At 44.3% G+C, this 25,540-nt stretch overlaps 1 protein-coding gene across 3 annotated transcripts in view; it reads right to left on the reverse strand.

Moving 5' to 3' along the window:
* Nucleotides 1-25,540, reverse strand: part of LOC139050454 (adenosine receptor A2b-like) — a 247,009-nt gene that overhangs the window by 137,312 nt on the left and 84,157 nt on the right. The window contains exon 2 of one of the 3 annotated variants that reach the window (XM_070526853.1): nucleotides 9,895-10,198. The exons of the other annotated variants lie outside the window; for them this stretch is intronic. The gene's annotated coding sequence lies outside the window, so the exon portion shown is untranslated. The remainder of the gene's footprint in view (nucleotides 1-9,894; nucleotides 10,199-25,540) is intronic. 3 annotated transcript variants of the gene reach the window in all.

Consider the following 25,540-nt stretch of genomic DNA (forward strand, 5'->3'; position numbering starts at 1 on the left):
CAAGGCGAAAACGCGTTTCTTTTTTTTTTTTTTTTTACGGCGCGCTTGCAGGAGCCCGAGGTTAAGAGTGTTTGCACTGTCAGATCGAGCTGAGCGTACATACCGAAATCACACGCGCACAGAGCTAAAATAAATGCAAATAGTTTCTCATCGTCGAAATACCCTAAGCACAGTGGCGCACGGCCATATTTGAAGTAATACTGGCAACACATTTTGAAATTTTCTGTATTTTTTAACTGAAGGTGAAATTCTGGGTCTCGATACCTCGGAGAAATATAAATCCGCGAGATTCTGAGCACCCGGATAAATTCATTACAATAGCTTTCGCCACGAGCACGTTTTGACGTCGTTTCGCAGGCGACATAAGTGTCATGGCAAATGCTACACCGAATTTAATGACGCAGAGTCCGTGTCATGACGCGGAGGTCACGCGGTAGCAGAACATCGTGACGTGTCGTCTCGGTCGTCTGCTCGGCTGTTGTTGTTGCGCGGCCAGTTCGGTCACTACAAATGCGGCGACACGTTGGCATCGCGTTTCTATATACTTCATCACAAAAATTGATCTTCAGCCCTGCCGGACGTACCAGGAGCACAGAGGTAAATATCCTTGCGCAGTGGAACATAGTTCCGGGCTTAACTGTCCATAATGGCATCTATCTATCTATCTATCTATCTATCTATCTATCTATCTATCTATCTATCTATCTATCTATCTATCTATCTATCTATCTATCTATCTATCTATCTATCTATCTATCTATCTATCTATCTATCTATCTATCTATCTATCTATCTATCTATCTATCTATCTATCTATCTATCTATCTATCTATCTATCTATCTATCTAATGGCAGGATTACAGGATTTTGTTTTCGGCGTATAACGTATCATGTACCAAGCGAAAAACACAACCCTCTAATGGCACGATTAGAGGGTTTTGTTTTTCGCTTGGTACATGATACGTTATACGCCGGCCCGTCTGATGTTAGGACCTTTGCGTATGCATTCCGTATGCCGTGAATTACTGTGGTGGTGAGCAGACGAGACGGCGCGGATGAACAGATATTGGGGGGGGGGGGGGCGGTGAAGGGGCATTTGGCCTTCCTATTGGTTAAGGGGTCCTGCCGCTTCCGCAATGCTGCAAATGATTTCTGAGACGGAGTATAGTCTCACGAAGCTGCGCACCCTCAGCGGTAGCTTGGCGGACACGCGGTTTCGCTGGTGAGGTCATAGTCTCGAGCTTGATGAAGCCATCACCTGTGCCGATGAGAAGTCTCCCCTGCAACGTGCGCCATCTGAAGATAATCAGCAGCAGCCTATTTTCGTGTCCACCGCAGGACGAAGGCCTCTTTTTCCTGCGACCTCTAATTGTCCATGCCTTGCTCCAGCTGATTCCAACTTGCGCCTGCAAATTTCCCCATTTCATCGCCCCACTTCGTTTATTTTTGCCGTCCTCGACTGTGCTTCCCTTACCTTGGCGCCCATTCTGTAACTCTAATGGCCCGCCGCTTATCTACCCTGCGCATTACATGCGCCTGCCCGGCTCCACTTATATATGCTTTCGCATCAACTGGCAAATTGAGCGAAAAAGCCCGGCGTCTGTCGTCTGGAGAAGCGAAAAACGGCACCTAAATTCCCATTGGCTGTGACGCCGCGTCACGTGAGCGCCTCGACGGAGCAGAGAGGGCGAAAGGGACCACCTGCTGCCACGATAACGCGCCAGGAGTTGCGTGAGGGGAGAGGGCATCGCATGCGACGTCACGTCGTCCTCGCAAGCCTGCGTTATCCGCGCGTTCTTTGACAACACAAGCTCTCGACTGCGTTGTAACTGCGCCTAGGTAAGGCCAAATAAAAACGTGCCAGGCACGTTGGTCATGCCTCCCAACGAGTTCGCTTGAGCGCGAGGAGTTCATAACTCGAAGGACCGTTCAGCGGCGTTCAGTTGGACATTATCGCTTTCGTATTCACAACTGATCAGAGTGCTCAGGTGTCCTCGTTTTTAGCGCGAACCGTTGTCAGATGGGAAGAGGACTTGGCACCTTTGAGGGCACCGCGTCCATGAGCGTTCATGTACTCATAAACCCAGCATCATCCGATACATTGACCCCGGTTCTCCCCCACAACCCGGGCTGACTGGGTGGGGACAGCGTTAAAAGCACCATGTCGCAGAAAATCCGGTGTCGGACGTCGTTTCAGCAAAAAGGTTTTCCACTCACCCCTACCCAGGCCTTTCATGTGGCGCAAGGAAGCTACTGAACTAATTGAATTTCTCAAGCTAAAATACGTAGAAAAATACAAACAACCTACACACATGATAGCGTCGGATTGTAATTTGACTATACGAGAAAACATAATTATGTTACATGAAAATTAAAAAACTCCTCTTCCAGCGTTTCTACCATTCATAGACCGGCCATGGTGTCCGTCACTTGTGCGCGCCGGTGAGCGAGTATCTCGGAGGCCACGGAGCGGCGCGCCCGGTTCCTTGCAATAGCTCCAGCTGGCGCTCGCCTCCGCCGCATTGCGGCCCACGTAAGAGGCCGCGTTTCTACCAGAAAGCCCGCCTTCCTGCATAGCGTTCGTGGCCAGCGTTTCCCGGTAAACATTAGGGTTACATTCACTCCAGTTGCCGGGAAACGTGAGAAGCAGTCAGGTATCTTTGAATGCTATCGCGTTCCACTCTTAAAGGCGAAGCTTAAACGTCTTCCACATTTTTCTTTTCGCTTAATGACAACTAGAATATAGGCTATCCTCGTTTGTCCTGTGTTCCACCAGCGCTCTCTTACTGTCTCTTAACGTCAAAATATTTTTCGTTGCATCTCTATTTGCGCGGTCGGTAACTACATTAAAAAAATCACAGGGGGCAAGGAAAGCGACCAAAGTAGGCTCTGTTCGCAAACAGGGACACTCACGCACATAATGTGGGAATGCACCTCGCTCCCATTTCTCACCCTCACTCCCCCCCGTCAGCAGCGAGACTGACTGGACAGCCTGGCTCAGTTCTGGGGACTTCGACCGACAGCTTGAACTGGTGGACTGGGCGGAGAAGGCCAAGCAGGCCCAGCGCCTTACTTGAGACCGAACCGTCAGCCACGTCCCCCTTTACCCTTCCCCCTTTCAATAAAGTTTACCAGCAGCATCAACTTGTTCTCGGGCTTTGTTAACATCTAAACATCTGCCTCGGCCAAACGTTAACACCGGCACACTTTTCTTATCAACGACACCCAGTCATCTGATTATACTAAGCACAACATCCAATATTACGTCCAGCACAGATATTAGGTTAAAAAGTGTATGCTGCGATAGAGTTTACCGCTACTGCTGTTGGTTTGGTTTATGCTTGAATGTGCCAAAGGAGATATTGGTGGGAACACAATGCAATGACCAGGGCTGATTTGGAGGTTTTATAGGGGAGCATATAGCTGGCATTGCAATAACACCTTCAGCCTTTTTAGAGTAATAAAATCTGGCTAGGACAGATCAGATTCAGCTAATAGTCTCTTGAACTAGTGTCCACTTGAGGCAATGTAGTTTGCCGCAACTGTCATGCATTCGTAGGCGGTCACACGGAAAGGGTTAGTAACACTAGGCTGCACGACGTTCTTGCGGGCGAGTGGGGTTTTATAGTTCCCCACTTACTAAAGCAGCCTCGTTTTAAAGCGGACCCGCCGTACGCCGACTCTGAGATCCAGGTCACGGGTTCGATTCCGGTCACGGCGGTCACTTTTCGGTGGCGACGAAATTCAAGAAATAACGGTCCTGTACTTAGATTCAGGTGCGGATTAAAGAACCCCAGGTGGTCGAAATGAATCTAGAGTCCCCTACTACAGCCTACCTTATGCCTTAAGCTGTTGCCTTAAGCTGTCAAGCCACCCAGAATTTATTTTTTGAGACTGCCTACGAGCCAGTTTCGGCATCAGGCTGTGTATGTGTCGTGGCGTCATAACGCAGAAGTTGGTGACGCGGGAGGAGGGCGTCGTGACGTATCTTCACTAGTTCCCACTTGCTCGGTCTTCTGTGCTGTTACTCGGATAAATGCATCATCACTAAAGATGCAACGGCCGGTTGCAGTGCGTAGTATTAGTAGTAGTGCTAGTATTAGTAGTAGTAATAGTAGTGGTAGTAGTAGTAGTAGTAGTAGTAGTAGTAGTAGTAGAAAAACTTCATTATATAAGGAAACCGGACGGGCTCCTTCACCAATTCCCCAGAAGAAGTAGGGGGACGAAAAACGGAGTTTGTCCGGCAGCGTGGTATCGATTCGGGAAAGTGAAGGCATGCATTCAGCCACCTTTACACTCTGTTTGAAAGCACCAATATATCCGGAGGCTACAAGAAGCATTGAAAGCCTGAATATTTTTATCACGTATATATTTGACACAACACTGTAAACAACAAAGCGCATGCGATATTTCAATCTGTGCTTCTTTTCAGATTATGACATTTCTTGATACGAGTGCTGGTTGTGTTTATACCGAAATTCCACTAAATGTGTTTCAAATTGCTTAAATATGGTGAAGGCAAGATAATTAAATTATTTCCTCTTGATACATCTTACTGCAGAGACATACGCTTCAAAATAACTCCATGCAGTAGTTAGACAAATAAATATGCCTATTAGACTATAAACCTTTTCCTCAAAATTGATTTGCGGCTGATTCGAATCGACGACTTGATGCGTACCACCTGAGGAGCTCATAATCGTTTCCGTTTTCATAACTAAAAAAAAATTGACGCTGCTAATCTTTGCCACGTAATGAGTTCCTATCAATTTCACAAGGAAAAACAAAATCGAGCAGTCAAAGAGCAGAACAGTCAGGAGCATTGTACATGTGCATGGGTGACGTCACTGATTGTGCCTCACCGGTAGGCCGGGATCAAGTGAGCATTTCTCATCACACCACGACCTCACTCGCTCCATGCTTGCCCGATGTTGGGGTGCAACCAGTGACGTCACTTATGGGCATTTACTAGGCGTAACACTTGCAATCGTTGGCTGTTGGTTTCGTTTTGTGCCTGAAATTCGCCGGAATTGATTACTCTGTACAATTACCGGCATCAAGTTTTTTTTTTTTTTTGAATTCCGTAGCATGTTACGAGCTCATCTGGTGGCGCTCTTCAAATCTTCCATTGGGACCAGTCACCTGGCTCTTCTGGTTTAAAAAATGATGTGCGTAATTTGCATAACTGCTTGTTTTATAAGTACACTAGGTCGTTTTCCAATGTATACCCCTGTGGTAAAAGCAATCAAGAGAAAATCATTTCAACATCTCACCGTTCCTATTTTTTTAAGAAATTTCAAACGCATTTAGGAAAACGCCCCGTACAATTTTATTACGTGCATGTTTCGTGTTTGTAATGTTCTATGACTTTTGATGCATTCGCATTTCTTGTGAAAAGAGTCGCCGACAGAAGCTCTAGGTGTCAACATTTTCCTTAGACACGCTATTAACCAAGAACAAGAACTTGCAAACTAAATCATACGTAAAGGCTAAAAGAAGAAATTATTCACCAAAGGGCAACTCTACTGCCATGTGTTTAGTAAACTACTCCAATTTGTGTTCACTTCAAATCACTTCAAGTATTCTGTATTACGCGTTGTTCTGTAATTTCTGCACAGCGTCTGTCTTATCTTTGTAATAAAAATTTTCGCCACTAATTCCCTGCAGTGCAAAAGGATTGTTACTGAACCTGGGGTGTTATTTATACGGTGTGCTTTCTTCTAGAACATGCAGAATCTTGAAATATCGCCTGTAACAGAGAGCGCAATTGTAGTCATCGAGGTATATTACTCGAAGCAGCGGGCACTACTGGCAAGAGAAGCCAAAAATGCATACTCGACTAATCAAACAAAAAGATCGCCAACCAACTTTTAAATAAATTGCTTTGCGGTACGCGTTTGAACTTGCTAATCGCAGCTGGATAGCTTGCAAGGCATCTCAGCTTGGAACGAATGCCGAGGACAGATGGCACTGGTTTCGCGAGACGCGCCTCAAACTTTCGGGAAAAAAAGCATCATCTTTTCATTTACTTTACCATTTTCATTTACATATCATGAGCCGCTTTTATGCAGTGAAGCACAAAAAGTAACTGGCACACCTGTGTAATTTTCTCCAACTTCGAGAATTGATATCTCGAAACTGGCGTCATCCAGAAAATTCATTCGAGCGCATACGTGTGCGCCTTGCGAACTCATCGGCTGAAATTCGTAAATTACAATAAGTGCCTTAAGGTAAATATTTGATGAGTAAATTAGTGAATTTTTTTCGCAATTACTCGAATATGCATTTTATTTTCTTGCCCAGGTAATATCCGCTTCTTTGAGTAATACCGCTCAATGACTAGAATTATGCTTGCAAAAGGGTGGCTAGCTGGGTTAGTTGGAAATACATTATTAGAAAAACTTAGAGCGCAATAAACACACAGGACGTAGAAAAGGAACACTGTAGTGTGCGTTCGTCTTCTACGTCATGAATGAATGAATGAAACCACGTTTATTCCACATTAAAACGCTATGCTACGTTATGTGCTTTAGCTCTCTAAGTTTTTCTAGAATTACGCTGTCTGCCGCAGGCGATATTTAAGAGTTCTGTGTAATCTAAAAAAAAGACTCGGTATATACTTGAAGGTATATTGTTCTGGCAGTATCACTTTGCAAGTGTGTTTCATGCACACGTGTTTTTTTATGTACATATCGAGGTACGTGTAACCAATTACCGGTGCAGCGGACACAAAAGTAGTCAAGCTGAATAAGTGGGGAGTCTTTTTTTTTTTTGCCGGCGCTCTCTAATTTGTACGTTGCATGAAGGCGAAACGAGGTTCCTGGTTGAAGTCATGTGATATGCCATTTACGCTTTAAGCTTCAATAGTTGCCAGGTGACCGTGGTGAAGGTGCAGCGCTGAATATCGACACCCGGAACTGGCGACGTTAAAACTAAGAAAAACTTATTACGCAGGAAAAGCAATAACGGCATTTTGTCGCAGCGCTGGAAATCAAAACGCAGTTCCGCTTTTAGCGAATATTGTAATGCGAGTGATGGAAAATTAAGAACCGGGTTAATGCATTTCCGCGCGGCACCGCAAAATTTGCATATTATACGCTGATGGGTTTACACGGGGGAGTGTGGAAAAAAAAGGAATCTTCGATTTCAATTCACGGCGTTCTTTAGCGGGCTGCAATTCCAGAGCGCAGCTGTTGTTGCTTTAGGATTGCCGCCTGGCCGGCTTTGAGAGGGAGAAAGAATATGGGGTTTTACGTACCAAAAGAGCGATCTGATTACTAGGCACGCTGAAGTTTGGGACACCGGATCATTTTTGGCCACGCGGGAGTCTGTTAAATGCACGAGCATTTTTTTTTATTTTGCCTCCATTTAAAAGTGGCCGCCGAGGCAGGAACCAAACCCGGGCTCAGCAGTTGACCGCCATAAGCGCGGGGCTACGGCAGTGAGTCCCGACTGTCTTTCTTTCGCCGGCACAGCAGGTTTCTAGCTCCCGGTTTTATATAAAGTCAAGCAATAAATTTTAAGCAGGCAAAGTTGGTGTTCGTCGTGTCGCCACTTTTGTTGCCGTTATTTTTGTTGTATCTTTTTTTTTATACAGTACTGCTCACACAGCACCACCCCCACTTGCGTTTCTTTGGTGACCCTAATGCTTTTAGACAAATGAATATGTTTATACCTCTTAGCTATAATGTTCCATTTCCCTTTCCCCAGTGTAGGGTAGCAAACCGGGAGATCGTCTGGTTGTCCTTTCCTGTCCTTGCTCTCTCTCTCTTCTTGCTGTCCTTCCTTGTTGTCATTTCGCAATGCCATTCGTCCACCAGATGGGCAAACAACGAAAGCAAATAAGCCAAACGAAACAAAAAATTTCCGTGCCTCAGCGACACTGCTCTGTATAAGCACGCCATGGGTGGTTGAACTCGGCTAACAAAAAAAAGTTTCACTGCGAATCCTTGTACCAACGGTCGACACTCATACTTGTTGACGCCTACAGCTGGATCAGGAAGTCTAAAATCTCTGTTTCCGCATTTCCTTGTTGCAGCCGCAACACTAACCACAGGACCACCACACTAACCAAAGGAACACCGAGTAGGGATAAAAATGGCAACGGCTGGTACGCAACGCGACAGCTATTCATCGCGAGGATCGGACAAATCGATATAAAGAAAACACTGCCCGCAGCGAAAAGTATCTGGCGTCGTTTGACAATGCCGACACGCACGCATTACAACTCGTGGCCACCCGCGGCTTGGTGAAGGAAAGTCAGCAGCGTGTTGTTCTTATACTATGCATCTAAAAAATCATATTATGGTGTTTTACGCGCCAAAACCACTTTCTGATTATGAGGCACGCCGTATAGTGGGGGACTCCGGAAATTCCGACCACCTGGGGTTCTTTAAGGTGCACCTAAATCTAAGTACATGGGTGTTTTCGCATTTCGCCCCCATCGAAATGCGGGCGCCGTAGCCGGGATTCGATCCCGCGACCTCGTGCTCAGCAGCCTAACACCATAGCCACTAAGCAACCACGGCGGGTCCACCATGCATCTGGCCTTTGCAATTTTATCACTCCACCATTCAACGATAAATGACAGTTTAACCGGCCCAAACCACAATATTGACGCTTACAAAACAAAGTTTGCAAAAGTCGAGTCATATAGTAGCGGTAGAATTCTTCAGAAAGCTTTTCATTATCTAATCAAAGAGCTTTGATTTTCGAAAGTGAGTCTTTCGCACGTATTCCTGTTAACATGTTTCCCAATATTCTTATCTTAGATCTTAATTTCTTCGGGAATATTTGATGCCCTCATACCGGCGATATGCAGTGTTTGTAAACAAATAAAAATTAAAATAATAAGACGGGGTGGTACTGGGTATTTTGGTGCTTGCCGGAGAAAGTCCTTGCACAGCTAGAACGAGACAGGAAGTGCAGACGGCTAGGTGGACGATTTACTCGCCTGCTCATTCAATCATTCCTGGAGCTGTAATGATGCAATGAATTCTTCTCCAATCGAATTCCTTTTCGCGCTTGATCGCGAACTAGTCCGTGAGATACATCTCCGGCCCTATCACTTTGCCAGACGGGTCATCAGCAGTGGAAACAAAGTAAAACCGCAGGACAATATTTTGCATAGATAGTTAACATGCTTTTAATAAATAGCGTGAAGATATCATCGCAGAAAGAAAAATAAAGAGGTCTGATGACAGCCTTTAGCAGGCAAGCCTAACCAACTCATCTCTTCCCTCAAACGATAACCAGTGTTTTTTTTTCTAGCTAGTGTGCAAATGTATCTCGAAGCTTAACCTGATGTCTGTTTATATTGGAAATTGCCCCTGACACCTTTCAGTAATTATTTTCTAATGTATGTGCTTTGTTCAAGCTCTGCGTGTCATCTGATGCTATCAATTGTACGATTGCACATCTCTTTGTGACACCTCGTACCAGTTCTACCGCACCTATGCAATGCTCTCATCTGTGGGGCTTTTGCGGTGTTCCCAAACAAATGAACCTACAAGCGCAACGGCAAGTCACTTCGTAACGATCCAATTCCTATTTCGTTCCGATTACCCTACGTCACTGGCTCACACGAAGTCGTGTCGCCGACGAATAAGAAAAAAAAATGCGAAAAAGAAAGAATGAAATGAATCGTTACGAATGTATGTATGAAAGAATATCTAAGTATGTATGCAAGAAAGAATTAAATGAATCGTCACGAATGTATGTAACGAATGTATCGTTTCATCGTGCCGGCACAGATGTCAGAAGACGAGCTAAGTTATCCAACGTTGTTCCGATACGACTGACAGCCACACTACATACGTCGACAACACACGATCACGGCGATGACGCAGCGCATTTCTCGCGGGCACATAGCTTGCAGCAGCAAACAAGACTCACCGCGCACGCCGTCCGCACGACCTCGTTGCGCCGTCTTCGCCACCGGCGTCGACGGCAGGGCACTCCGGAGAACGCAAGTCACGTGTGGCCCCCATCGCCACGGGACGCGAAGTGAAGCGCTTTACCGAACGAGCACGCCGCGGCCACGAGCGACCCGCCGCGCTCCCATTGGCTCCGCGAGGGCGTGACGTCACGGCGAATCACCGATCGATTCGCGCGCGCTGCGAAGAGCGCGCGGTTTTTCGGATCCCGCGCCTCCGGCGTTTCGGCCTGTCGCCTCATAGGCGTAGCTTGGATCGCGAAGCTGCGGACAAAAAACAAATAAAAAATAAAAGTACGTTTAAAAACTGAACTTGTGGCATTGCTTTCAGGCTTCTGTAACCCCCCTCCCCCCTTATGTAATACCCCGACAGGGGTCCTTAAGGAAAAATAAATGATGATGATGAGGTGAGTCGCTGTGTGTTCAGTACTGGCCACTTTTAAGGGGAGCGTCTATCTAAATATGTGGGAACGAAAAATCCGATCTGTTCGGACTCGACCGCACCGAATTTACTCCAGCCTGGTGCATTTCAAAGAAAAAGGTAAAACCATTTTCACAAATCAAATCTGTTTAGTTCACGTGCAAGTGTAGTTTATAGACCTGTGATATCTGGTTTTGGAGCAGTGCTACTGATACCAAAATTTGATGCTCCTTTTCTTCTAATTTCTTTAATCTTAGTGATCGTCGACAATTATTTAGAAGAAGCTATGAAGCTCTATATCGAAGTTATCTATCCTACACTCGGTAAGATGGTGAATCTTCCCTCTTAATTGAAACAAACCTCCTTCAAATGAGTTCAGCATTAGCCTGTAAGAGCTCTTTTGCTCATGCATAAAACCATATCGGATGACTTTTGCAGATTGTAGAAAGCAAATTGGGAGCTAGTTCTCATTGTGAACAATACCATGAATAAATGCATCTCTCTTTCTCTCTCTCTCTCTCTCTCTCTCTTTTATTTCTCTCCTATGCTCTGATCTCATTGAAATGCGATCAATAATTCGGACGTATTAAGTACTTCCAGCGATTGATACCAGTCTTGCGCGATCTCTCTGATGAGAAAAGGCCTGAAGAACATGAGTTGCTCCAGTGAGTCTAAATGACATATAAAGATTTCCGCAGAAACCATGTCACGATGAGTGTCCGTGACAATTCGATTATAGCATTGAAGCACTGTAGCGACGCACCGCATTATCAGCGCTGAAAAACGTCATTTATGAGGCATGTATGAAGCCGGGCTCCTCTCTCGCGCTTACCTCTAGACACGCGGCGCCATCTAACGGTGCCGCCACGAAGTGCGCGCGTGGAACGTGTGTGAATTCAGACAAGATTGTCCGAGTATACGTGACGTGGCTTCAACTCCGCCCCAGCACCAGACACATTTTAGATGAATTCTTTAGTCATTGAGGCGCTGCGCATGCCCAGTAGCACTTACCCATTGACCCAAGTTTCCGCGAAAGACGTTCACTGAAAGCCGCACATAACCAGTGACTCAAGTTGGGAACCAAGTTGTTGCGACGGTTGCTTTCCAATTCGATTCTTTCAGCGCAGCCACTCGCTGCTCTGCCTGTTAGACCATGTTTGTTTAAACTTAACGGTCGTCGACAATTATTTAAAAGGAGCTTAAAAGGAGGCTACTCAACAATAGACCTTATTCACACTATCAATCAGGTGATAGAGAAATGTGCGGAATATAACCAACCCTTATATATAGCCTTCATTGATTACGAAAAAGCATTTGATTCAGTCGAAACCTCAGCAGTCATGAAGGCACTGTGGAATCAGGGTGCAGATGAGCCATATGTAAAGATACTGAAGGATATCTATAGCGGCTCCACAGTCACCGTAGTCCTCCATAAAGAAAGCAACAAAATCCCAATAAAGAAATCCGTCAGACAGGGAGATACGATCTCTCCAATGCTATTCACAGCGTGTCTACAGGAGGTATTCAGAGACCTGGATTGGGAAGAATTGGGGATAAGAGTTAATGGAGAATACCTTAGTAACTTGCGATTCGCTGATGATACTGCCTTGCTTAGTAACTCAGGGGACCAATTGCAATGCATGCTCACTGACCTGGAGAGGCAAAGCAGAAGAGTGGGTCTAAAAATTAATCTACAGAAAACAAAGGTAATGTTTAACAGTCTCGGAAGAGAGCAGCAGTTTACGATAGGTAGCGAGGCACTGGAAGTGGTAAGGGAATACATCTACTTAGGGCAGGAAGTGACCACGGATCCGGATCATGAGGCTGAAATAACCAGAAGAATAAGAATGGGCTGGGGTGCGTTTGGCAGGCATTCTCAAATCATGAACAGCAGGTTGCCACTATCCCTCAAGAGGAAAGTGTATAACAGCTGTGTCTTACCAGTACTCACCTACGGGGCAGAAACCTGGAGGCTTACGAAAAGGGTTCTGCTGAAATTGAGGACGACGCAACGAGCTATGGAAAGAAGAATGATAGGTGTAACGTTAAGGGATGAGAAAAGAGCAGATTGAGTGAGGGAACAAACGCGGGTAAATGACATCTTAGTTGAAATCAAGAAAAAGAAATGGGCATAGGCCGGACATGTAATGAGGAGGGAAGATAACCGATGGTCATTAAGGGTTACGGACTGGATTCCAAGGGAAGGGAAGTGTAGTAAGGGGCGGCAGAAAGTTAGGTGGGCGGATGACATTAAGACGTTTGCAGGGACAACACGGCCACAATTAGTACATGACCGGGGTAATTGGAGAAGCATGGGAGAGGCCTTTGTCCTGCAGTGGGCGTAACTAGGCTGATGATGATGATGATTACGCTCTATGTCAAAGTTATTCATCCTACACTTTGCAAGAGTGTCAATTTTTTCTCTTAATTGAAACAAACACAGTAACCCAAGTTAGCGGGAAAACGTCACACATACAGACGGACGAACGGAGAGGGAGATGGGCGGACGGATATATATAGATATATATAGATATATATATATATATATATATATATATATATATATATATATATATATATATATATATATAGATATATATATATATATATAGATAGATATATATATAGAGATATAGATATATAGATATAGATAGATATATAGATAGATATATGGATATATAGATAGATAGATAGATAGATAGATAGATAGATAGATAGATAGATAGATAGATAGATAGATAGATAGATAGATAGATAGATAGATAGATAGATAGATAGATAGATAGATAGATAGATAGATAGATAGATAGATAGATAGATAGATAGATAGATAGATAGATGGGCAAATAACGGAAAGTGCGTGAAGTCTCGTAGGAGCGTTAATCACATAAAGAAAGGAACGTACAGATCCTACAGAACTTCGGAATCGAAATGTCAAAGCTTGTTTGAATTAGCGAGGTAGCAGCGATAGCAGATGACAAGCACAGCTGCACTGCCTGTATAGGTGTTCGTTTCTGTATCCCGGGAACAACCGCCATGTACACCCTTGCAATTTTTCGCACAGTGGTAGTTTGGGTGAGTTGGTGCCGTTTTTAGAATCTGTGCTAGCGCAAGACAGAAAGAATCAGAATGTCCCTTACCTTCATTGAAAACGGGGTGAAAAGATTTACCTTATCAGCTTGTTAGGGCAGTTGCATCTCTGAGTGCGGCAACAGAAGTTCATAGCTGAACGCGGCGCTTGATTTTGCATAGCTGGCATACATACATACATGTTAACGGACATATTTTCCACACCACCGTTGTGTTCTACCCATACAGCAGAGACCTGGACATATGCCGCAAATATTTTCAGCATTTGTGTTGAATTCGCCCATACCGCTACAATGTGGTGCACGTCGACCTTGCAAATTTAGCACTCTGAAGAGCAAAAAAACACAATTTTGTCGATGACGCAGGGAGTGACGCAATCACTCTTCTCGAGCAATCGATGAACTTCATCAGAGACGACGGTTAAAGAAGTAACGGTAGATCTGGAAACGAGCCAGCGAATTCTCATTTTCGTTATGAAAAAAATATATAGATTTTCCGGGGGTTGTCGAAATATACTGGTTTATATCTACGATTTCGGTAGATGACGTGGCTATGCTCGGAAAACTGTGATTCCGGGAGGGCGATAATGAGCTTGAGAGACGCAGTGTTTGAAATATATAAAAACACCCAAAGTTTAATACCAAAAATGCTACAGGGGAGACTGTGGCCCTGCCATCGTTGAGTTGCCATAGTGACGACAGTTATTACGCGGATTCGTCTAATCTTCGAGCGTGTGGCTTCATAAGTCCCGTGCAGCGTTATTTTTTTACCTTTTTTCTTCCTAAATTGTCTAGCAGTTATTCTGATCTAAACTCGGCAAGGCATTAAGTGTCTCCGTACGTGTGTAATCACTACGAGTCGTTGTGTTCCCAATGCAATATCTTCTTGAATATGGCCAATTTTCAAAGCCGCAGAACAGTTCGAATTCATAAGGGCATAACGTAGGCACATGCAAATCCATATTATTGCAATGCTGATGCTTCCGCGATGCTTGCAACTTCCACATACGCTATAGAGCTAGAGTTTCATCTAGCAATTCCTGTAGGAACACTATGGACGCACCAACTGAATCCAATATTGAATACAATGCATAGTTTTCATTGACGTCATCGTGGTCGCCATCTTAGGGTACTGGCGGGTCGATAAGCTACGTAAACAAGAAACGCGACAGCACAATAGCACGTAAGGCGTGTTTTGCAGCGAAAGGCGAATGGATAAGAGTGATAATCTGGTGAAAACGCTCGCTGTGAAAAAGAAAAAGGCAAAACGATGTACGCGCGATAACAAGGTGCAGTGACGTCATCGTGGCCGCCATGTTTGGGTACCAGCGCTACCAGAAACTGCGTCCGTGACATCATAAGAGGAGTATCCACAGGCTAGGAAAGTATCAGTTATTCGCTCTTAGGTTCGCGCAAACATTCCTGCTTTTAAGTTGTCGTCGTTTTCCCCCGGACATGTTCGCAGATTTATATGCACAAATCAGACCACTTTGGCAAGACAACATACTACTGGGTGCTGTCTTGCCTAGTACACAATCTGGGACAGTGGTATGGGTGCCGCTGGGTGTGTCGTCGACCAAATTCGGCACCGAGTATGTTCAGTGTGCTATGTGCAACTTGGTGTGTACCAATGAGTATGTGTCCATTCTTGGCCAATCTACGAGAATGAATGTGTCATTGTGACTCGAGGAACATGAAACCTCAAACGCACACGTGGACAAGTGTCGTACTTGTGTGTGCCATGCACCTGTCGTCGCCATTCTTGCCATGAGAAGCGTCGTAAATTGCCTCCGTCCTCCCGATGCAGTGAGCTAACAGCAACAGGCGACGAGGGCGTGTTCGTGTCATCCGCTACTGCTGCCATATATTACTATCCCAAATGAGCTTCGCGTCACTTATATTACAACATTACGCTATGTCTGCGAGTTTTTAATGCGATTAGCATTCTTAGGTTGCTTCAAGCTAGGTGTTTATTTTAGGTGTCCACTATCTTGCTGCCCATCTATCTTTCTGTCTGTCTCTAAACGTTTTGCCAACAAATTGATCCCCTGGGTGGTCCACGGTCTATTGCGTATAGCGTTGGGCTAAGCGAACCTGGTGTCAACCGGGGTATGAGCCTCTGAGGTGTCTGCGCCGCTTTAGAAGAAACCGCTCGGACACTAATTATGGCTCACTGGGTATGTGCCGTGCCCCTGAGTATGTGCCACTCTTCAATGACAAAAAAAGTCGTTTAACATTTCTCCGGCGCTGGGAATAGTCAAACCCATGGTATTTTCAGGAAAGCTTGTCTGATTATATGTAGTACGTGGGTACATGTTATATATATATATATATATATATATATATAGTCATATAATGAGAAGCCAACAAACACTGACACTCATTATATGACTAATAAATATCGGGTCCCTCGGTTAACCCCCTTCTTCTCGTTTATATATATATATATATATATATATATATATATATATATATATATATATATATATATATATTCACGGTGACGCTCACGCGTGACGTAATCCGGTAACGGCAGAAAGTGTGTCGCTAGATTGTTTCAATGCTAGTCCCATTAGCATTAGCAGTCAGTCAATCTCTGATTGTTTCTGCAGCAATTCCTTATCTCTCCGAAAATTTATGTCAGACAATTCGCGCTTCTTTCTGGCTAATCTACCGCTGTGATTGTGCGGTAAAGAAAGAGTAAAAGACAGGCAGCGCATTTTCCCTCACTTTCTTTTTCGTCATATGGCCTGGCTCGTGGCCTTTCCCCGGAAACTGGAATATCGAGTGGCAACTGGCAATATCCAGTTGCCACTAGAAACGATATTCCAGTGGCAACTGGAATATCGGCTACCCCCGCTTTCTTTATAACTGACACCACTGTCTTCCGGTCTTTCAAAATATATCCAGCAGTTTTCTATTAATCACTCACTGCGCGGCCCTCAACTTCCTCTAAAGCCTCTGACGAAAACAGGTCCTCCTATCGAAACGTTGGCTGGCTTTTCTGAGGCACCATATCCCTCTTCATGACTTTTGTACCAAAGTCTGAAGCTACTCCAAATCACTGCCGCATACATTAGTACCTGTAAAATACAGTGATTGCACACTTTAGGGAAACTGTACCACTCCCTCCCAATAAGGAGCCGAGGGCGACAGTATCCACCGAATTCAGGCGTGGCCACCACTCTTCGCTGCTTTATATAGTCGACCAATTTTCGCCCTACAACACAAGCGGGAGCCGGGCCGATGTGGTGGGGGGTGCGGTAGGGAGGGGCAATGACACACGCCCTGTCTGAAACCTCTGCAGGTGCATCCCGAAATGGTCACTGTCCATTTCGCACGGTGATCGCAGACAGATTGACGACAGTGGCGGCGTGCAAGCAACCGATGCGTGGCGGTGCACCCTTGATGCCGGTTCGCAAGAGTGCCTGCCCCTGACGTGACCCGCCTAAGTGGGCGGGCGACCTTGTCCAAGGTTCTCTCTGTCGCGACGTCTAGAGGTCAGCGGGAGCACAGTGCGCGACGTCCTATAACGTTGTAAACTTATTTACACCCTTAAGGGTGCTGGTTTGTCCATTGTCTAGCACCCTTACCCTCAAGGCTGTATAAAAGTTAGTTGTGCGTGAAAGTGACCTCGAGCAACACCTGCTACGAGGAGAAAGTTTAGTTGAATACGGCGCATTAACAATGGCCATCGGTGGCCGAATTAGCAAAGCTGTTCTTTCGTAAGTGCTCCTTGCCGTTGGCTGCCGTCCTTCGCTGTGAGAATATTTCCAACAGGATTAGGTGGAATTTGCTCTCACGAACGATTATAGTTTGACAGCTTTTTGTGAATACGGGCACTTGTGCACGTGAGGATATCTTGCACAATTGTTTGACTGCAATTATGGCTGTTAATGTTTATTTCGAGCACATTTTGCGGTGTCTATTCCAGCTATCCAAGTTTATTTGATACAATATGCCGCCAAAGAAAGAAGTCTTCATTTTTCCCAATCAACGATTTCACCTTACCCGCTAGATGGACAAGGTAAGCACCATTTGTAGCCCCCATAAGGGTGTAAAATTTAAACGACTCAATCACTCCCCTCTAATGAGCAAGTAAAGCACCATTCCTACACCAATAAGATAATTTAAACCATTCAATCTTACACATTAGATATACAACCCAAGTATTTTTTATATAGCTTGAAATGTTAAAATAATATATGTCATCGCAAGAATTTTTTTGTCGCAAGGCTGTGGCGAGGGGATCACATACATCTCACCACATCTCCATAATTCTTTAACGCCCATTTAGCACGTTCCTCCTCTCAATGCTGCGGATTAACGGTCCATTGATTGAAATATAACATCGCCGCAGGGAATAGAACGCTTAGAATTCATTTCAAAGCGTTACGATGACCATTTCTTTAAGCCCCGGCGACGAGGAGAAGACAACATTTGAGTATACGACCAGGATTATACAGTACCAGCAACTGTGCACAGTGATACATGGCCTGTATCGATGCACAGAAATGTTCCGAGTTCCATGTACTCCATTCTATATGATGTCCCAGCTATCGTTAGCATAGCTGTTCAACGAAAAAGAAAGATTTAAGAAACACGGTGCAGGACACGATTTTAAAACTTACGGCTTTCGGCCGTCAGAACTCTTACGACCGATATAATATATATATATATATATATATATATATATATATATATATATATATATATATATATATATATATATATATATATATATATATATATATATATATATATATATATATATATATATATATATATATATATATATATATATATATATATATATATAAGTGCCTGAATAGGAGAGCATATATTAGGCATCTATCTCGTTCATTTCGTCCCGGAAAGCACTCTTCTATAGAACGTGATCAATACTTACATTCTGTTGACAATCCATTACACGTTTTGTATATAGGAAGTCATCCTCCTATTTGACGGAGAAATTTAGGGGTCATTTCGGGCACTGTACTTGGGTTTCGCGTATTTGATATGAAAAAAAAATTCGTTTATCCAAATTTGTGTTCGGGTATTCCTGTATACTATTTGCACACTTTCGTACCTGCTCTCTTGACTGAAGCCTCTTCTATGTCATTTGCCGCGTATTGTTAGGACACCGTCCGATGAGTTCAAGAGCAAACACTAGAGAGAGAGAGAGAGAGAGACAGAGAGAGAGAGAGAGGAGAGGCTGGAAGGTTAACCAGACTTCGTCCAATTTGCTAACCTACACGTGGGGAGGGGAGAGTGAAAGAAAGAGAGAAAGAAAACATGAGTCTTCCTCGCACCTTCACACGCACTAAGCCAAGCGTGTCTAAAGTCAGACACTCAAGTCTGTCGCCTTCACGTGCTATAGAAGAGCTCGGATGGCTTTCTGGGCTGATGAGCTGTGAGGCCAGGCTCCCAAGACCTTTGCTTCAGCGAACGGCCTATTGTCCAGTCTATTCAAGGCACACTGGAGAAGTCTGGCGTTATTTATCGAAGCGAAACCAGTGGCTCAGAAAAGTGAACGATGGTCTCTTCACGCTTGCACTCAGCGCACATGGGCGAGTCCGCAATCCTTTCACTGACTCCTACAACTATCGCAAACGCTAACTTTTGCTATGGCAGTCAGTGCGCCGCCTCTCGGACAAAACACGCCATTTTTCTCCCGCATGGCGTCATAAGCTGGCTGGCCGTGAAGTCGCAAAGGTGGCTTATACACACAATAAAGAAACATCCCTGGCCTCTACGCCCACCCCACGTGACACGTGCGCTCCGAACTGGGAAAGACTTAAGCACGCAAGAACGCGCGTTTAAAACGCGACGCTAACGAGTGTAATCCGGCTTGTTTCGCCGCGACAGCGCGTATCAACTCTGCGGACCACAATGAGCGAAGCGCAGTCCGGGGGCCTTGGCTCACCGCCTCGCGTAAGACCTGGCGTTACGTCAGCGGCCGAGACTTTCTTGAAACTGAAGCCAGGGAAACACCGTTCCAGTCCAGTTCTGGTCCAAGCCGAGATTGTCGGCCCACGAGACACCAGCTCATTTTCCCGCGCAGCCAAGCTCGACTGAGAAAAGGAACATCGTGAAATTTAAGGGATCGTCGTCGGTGAGGCCTAAGCCACGGTAAATCCTACGGTGGGTCTACGCAATGCGAAAGGCCTGCGACAGTTAAAACGTTGGGCGGTGAGTGTGGACATACCATTTCATTTTTTTTCATCTTCATTCATTTTTACATTGCTTGAAAGTGGGGCATGCAAAGGGCATAGGATCAAGACCCTTTTTTTAATGCGATTAGCATTCTTAGATTACTTCACCCGCTTTGGCATCCTGTCTTCTGTCTAGCCCCTGCAACGTTCCTCGCGAAACAAAAAAAAATTAAATTACGTGTACGACTGACATAAGTGAGAACGCGCGCTCTTCTAGCCCAGAATAAAAAGTTCTACGCCTGAAAAAGACACTTGTGCAATCGCGCGTAGTTCTTTCCAAGTCAGATATGCCGAACTCCAATTCCAATGCAAGCGGGACCAAACTGGCTGAGGTCGGGAGGCCACGCTTAGCGGATATTTTATTTTGTGTGGCGTAAGCATTCTTTGGGGGCGTCCGAAGGTGTGGACGCTATGGTCTCGGGTCATGCTGGGGCGTATTAATGCGATCAGCATTCTTAGCCTACTTCACCCACTACACATTGTGCATAAATGTGTCTTCAGCCGTACTGTGCGTCATTACATTGCTTGAAAGCTAATCACATTAACGGGAAGAGTCATCGTGAGATGGGTTCTGTCGGAATTTCTGAGAAGAAGTGATCGAGGGAAGTATTTTTTTTACTTTCCTTCCTAGTACCCACTGAGAAGGCAAGCGGCGCCGCTGTGTCATATTCACAGATCAAGAGTATTTTGGCGAAACAATAACACAATTATTTGTAAAAGCTCACTTCTGTATACAGTCTACGGTCGACACATGCCTAGCAATACTTCCTGAACGTTATTTCAAGGGCACATTATGCAAAAGATGGTGCCGGAGACCAAAAGACGGCACCGAGACCTCCTATACATAGATGATCGAAGAAATCACAAACAGGCAGTGAAATAATCAAACAGAAAGCAAGACGTGGAAACCCAACCTAATAGCGCAAATATACAAGCAAAGTTTCCTCGTCAGAAGAAGTCCCCGATATTTAAGCAAGAAATAGTGACGCAGAATAACAGACTATCTTAAACTATGATCATCATCATCAGCAGCAGCAGCAGGACGTCCCGCGATGGCTATGGTATCGCCGAAAGTGATCGTCCGACAATGCGTCCCAGCAAAAAGGTTTGAACATACCCGATACGGAAAAGAGGTGGTAAAGTCGCTAAGAAAGACCTTGCCTTTATTTAATAAACATAAATGAAATTTTCCGATGACAGGATTCAAAAAGGGGATCTACAGCACGATGGCTCGTTTTTTTACTTAGTCATCCTAAGTTTACTTCAATTCGTATTGCCACTACAGCTACAAGTCTTACACTCCATGTAGCATTCTAACATGTTGTTATTGCATCCATTGCTACGTCCTTATGGCGAAACTGTGATATTTTTGGCAAATCCCGTGTCCCGTAAAATGTTGGGGTCGACTGTAAACGGCCGTCGTCCTCGGGATAGAGAGAGCCAACACCTACACATGCAGTCAGGCTGTGTTCGTGTTATCTGCTATCGCTGCTACCTCGCTAACTCAAATAAGCTTCATGATATTTAGATTCCAAACTTGCGTAAGATCTGTCCATTATTTTTAATGTGATTACCACGCTTAGGATACTTCACGCCTTTCCCGCTGCCCGTCTGTCCATCCGTCCCTCCCTCCCTCTCTCCCTCCATTGGTCCGTCTGTCCATCTGGTAATTTGATTACTTGTAGACAATTGGGCAATGTAAAGAGCAGAAGCTCAACTAAATACCTCGAAGCTATACCTCCGTCACGCAGCATGTATGTCACCATTCATGAAAGCGCGGTATCCAACAAAATATTACGAAGCGCGCGCCGCGCTTTTTAAACCCGAGTTCTCATTCAAACCGTCGGAGCTTCTTCGGTCAAGCATGCAAATCCAGTTTTTTTCTTTGCAGCCGCTGCCGAAATACCGGTAACGCAACGTGCAGTGGAAAAAAAAGAAATAATCAAACAGGCGGGGAAAAGCTCCGGATTAGGTAGTACATCGGTTCACAGCTTTTCAAGTATAAAGAAAGAGGCACTCATGTAACGGCACACCTGCCTTTCGCAACCAAAGGATCCCGACGAATTGCTCCCGGTTCGTGCGGCCCGCTTTCGAAGCTCCAAAGACGGGGCCTTACCCGACACACGCGAGAGAAGGCGGCAGCTGCTAAGCGAAGCTCAGCGATATAGCTGCGCTTCTTCATTGCCACCGTATTGGACGCAACATTGCGTGATTTTTTTTTGTTTTTTTCGCTTCATCTACAGAATCTTTTGTGAGGTGGACCTTATCAAAAACGAGCGCTTTCGGAGCTTTCGGATTGTAAAGGCACCGCCGAAGTTAGAGCTACCCCGTACAAAAAAAATTATTTGAAGGCATTGAAATATTGTTGGTCAATGTTGAGTTTTTTATTGAGGAATTATTGATAGTATGTTGGAGAATTGTTGGGTTGAGTGTTGAGCACTCTTGAATATTGGCCACTGAAATCGAATTGAAACACCATTGGGTACCTCAATGTTGAAGAAGTGTTAAGTTACCATTGAAAGTCCATTGTGCTTAGACGGCCCGTTGTGTTCGTTTAGTTCAATGGTTGTTGAGTTACCATTGATTCAGCGTTGAACTAACGTTGTGGTAGTTCTGTTGACTTGTTGTTGAGTTATTATTGCCACAGCATTGAAAAGCATGTTGTGGCACAGTTGAGATGCCATTGAGATTTCAGAAGTCCCCATTGAAATATGATTGACGTTTCGTTGGGCTAGTGTATTTTTATTCATATATTGAAATTGCTTCGCTGTTCACACTTGCATGCCTCGGTGCCTGCTCGTAAACAAAATCAAAGGAGAGACTGATCAACTTGAAGTACCTTTATTTACACTAAAGATGCGTGCACGTGAAACATTATTACAGTACATAAGGCACCACTACATCGAACCTGGAGACATAGGCTAGTACCTACAGCACTCTAGCAGCGTAAATACATCTGAAAAAACCTATACATATGAATCAATCAAAACGATCACTGTGCTCTTCACTTTCGACTTAAGTTTATGACTAGAAGGCAAAGCGACTCAAAAGGCAGGGCTTAAGCATACCCTTGTAACAACCAACTTTGAACACATGAACACTTGGAGCTGCTTGCATGTGAATACACAAAAGACATCTGAATATGTTACATTAAAATGTTGCGAACACTAACACATCACAGGAAGAGCTACGGCTGACTGTGAGAAGGCAAAATAACCAACTTGAAACAAATGACTTCACGTAAATACATACAACCTTCAGCACACGTCTTTCACCACGATTAAAATTTAATGAAGTACCAAAGTAGACTTGCCTGATCTTTGTCTTCGAGATATATTTTCATGTTGCCCAATTATTTTATAAAGTAACCACACTCAACTTCGCTATTATTTGACGAGACATCATTTATAAAGTTGTCGGGCATGATGAACACCTGAATCGTGTTTCTGACAAGCCAGGATTGCTTTCTTCAGAAATAAACTTGTAAAGCTTTTGTGTAATGAAAGCAGCTTATCTCCCTGGCACAAGTCAAGAACAAACAGTACACCATTTGATTATGTTAATTTGGGGTACAGAAGAGTTCGTTAGTGGCATTTCCTCAATTTAGTGAGCTCATTTTCAGGTAATCTTTCTGGATTTGCACAAAGATAAATAAAGCACTTTTTGGGGCCTTTTATTCCTATACCCAGCAACTAAGTGCTACCTCAGTCAATAAAGAGATAAGGAAAGGCTAATACCTAGAACGATAAGAGAAAAAATAATTATTTAGCACAGAAAATTGGTAGTAACACATGGCTAACAGAATTCCAAACAGCCAAATAAATGGTCACCTGCACTTTCAGTATCAAGCACCCCAGAAATAGTCATAAAGTATGAGAAAAGGTTCCAATGACTAGACAGCCAGATTGCTGAGACAGTGAAAAACGCTAATAAATGCATATACGAAACACCAATTACCTCAATTTCACAGATAAAATGTTATTAAATAGCACCAGAATTTTGCTGCATAAAATACATAAAGGTTGCATAAAAAGTGGGACAAAGCAGTAACTGAAAGACAGAGGGAGCTACAGCACCCATGTTGAAAAAGATTACAAGGAAAATGATATATATGCATACTTAAGTTTACAATTTTCGCTCCAACATATAGAAAAAGAACGCATGCACTTAGAAGATAAAAAAGGTTCATGTGCCTGGAGAATGCAGCGCAGTACAAAGAAGCGTCATGAGAACCGAATAGTAGATCTTACCACGAATGCTTGCAACCTACAATCAGGCATGTGCCATGTCATGCCTTGAATGGATGAAATTCATAAATCTTACACACAAAGGGAGTTACCATCACTCTTATTGGCTTCCTCAGGGGACTCCTTGAATTTGAACTAGAAAAATGTACTCAGTGTCAATAACAAAGAGAAGATACCTCACAAGCTGTTTTTCCAAACTAATGGAGAAGATGATAGACTGTCGACTGCAGTGGTGGTGTGAACACACAAATACGTTTTCCAATTACATGACCGGTTTTCGACAAAATCGGTGTACAATGGATTCAGTATTAGACATTGCCACATGCGTCGAACATGAACGAAGTTGCGGAAATGTGACAGTAGCAGTATTTTTAGACATTCAAAGAGCATTTGACACTGTAAGTCACATACACATCCTTGCTGGTATGTTAGAGCTTGGCCTACACGGTCGAGCACTACGATGGGTATCAAATTTCTTGAAAGACAGAAAAATATTTATGGAAACAATCGAAGGCGCGAGTAATTATCACAGCATCACACAGGGTGTTCCGCAGGGCAGTGTTCTCAGTCCGTTTTTATTCAACTGCGTCATGGCAGCCTTGCCACTAAAGCTCCCGTCTGGTCTACAGTATTCGCTGTACGCAGATGACATCTGCATATGGGCCTCTGGATCTCATATACAAGACATTCAAACAACGCTGCAAGAGGGACTTGACATTATCGACACCTTTTTAAAAGAAAGAGGCATGAGTCTTTCATACGCAAAGACAGCCGTACTTCCTTTTACTAGACGACAGCTGAATAATTTCCAACTTACGCTTAATGGACAAACTTTGATGTGCGTGAAAGAGCATAAATTTCTTGGAATTATTCTTGACCGCCAGCTAACATGGGCTTCACACATCCGCGCAATTGAAAAGCAGACCAATGCAGTAATAAACGTACTTCGGCGACTCGCAGGTACAACGTGGGGGGGATCAGTCTCTTCGCTACTACAAGTTCATAACGCACTCATAAAACAAAATATTGCTTACTCGGCTCCTATTCTCCATGGTTTATCGCAATCTTCTGAGGAACGCCTTCAACGTTTACTGGCAAGAGGGCTGCGAGTGTGTCTTGGGGTTCCGCAGGCTACCTCGAGTTCTTTAGTAATTGCTGAAGCTCGTCACCCACCATTTCCAGTCATACGAACAGTTGAAACATGCCGACATATTTATCGCATCTTAACCCAACACGAGAATCATCCATTAAACCTCGCGCTTACCGAAAGAAACAAAAGCAAAATTCACGATGTTTTTCGAGAACATAAAGCATTATTACCAAGGTTTGAAATATGCAAAGTGGATGTTTGTTACCCTCCCTGGATGTTAACATGTCCTAAAATAGAATTATCGGTTGACGGGATTATATCTAAGCGAGACATGTTCATAGTAGCCGCCCAACAACTGGCACTCTTCCAAATTTACTCCTTATATCCCCAGTACATACACGTTTATACAGATGGTTCGTGTCATAAAAATTCCTCGACTTCAGCATTCGTCATTCCACATTTAGCGCTAGAGCAAACATTTAAATTATCCCGAGAGACATCTTCCACCGTGGCAGAACTGTTTGCAATCCTGTGTGCTTTGCGG

This window comes from Dermacentor albipictus, chromosome 10, assembly GCF_038994185.2.
Source record: "Dermacentor albipictus isolate Rhodes 1998 colony chromosome 10, USDA_Dalb.pri_finalv2, whole genome shotgun sequence".
NCBI lineage: Eukaryota > Metazoa > Arthropoda > Arachnida > Ixodida > Ixodidae > Dermacentor > Dermacentor albipictus.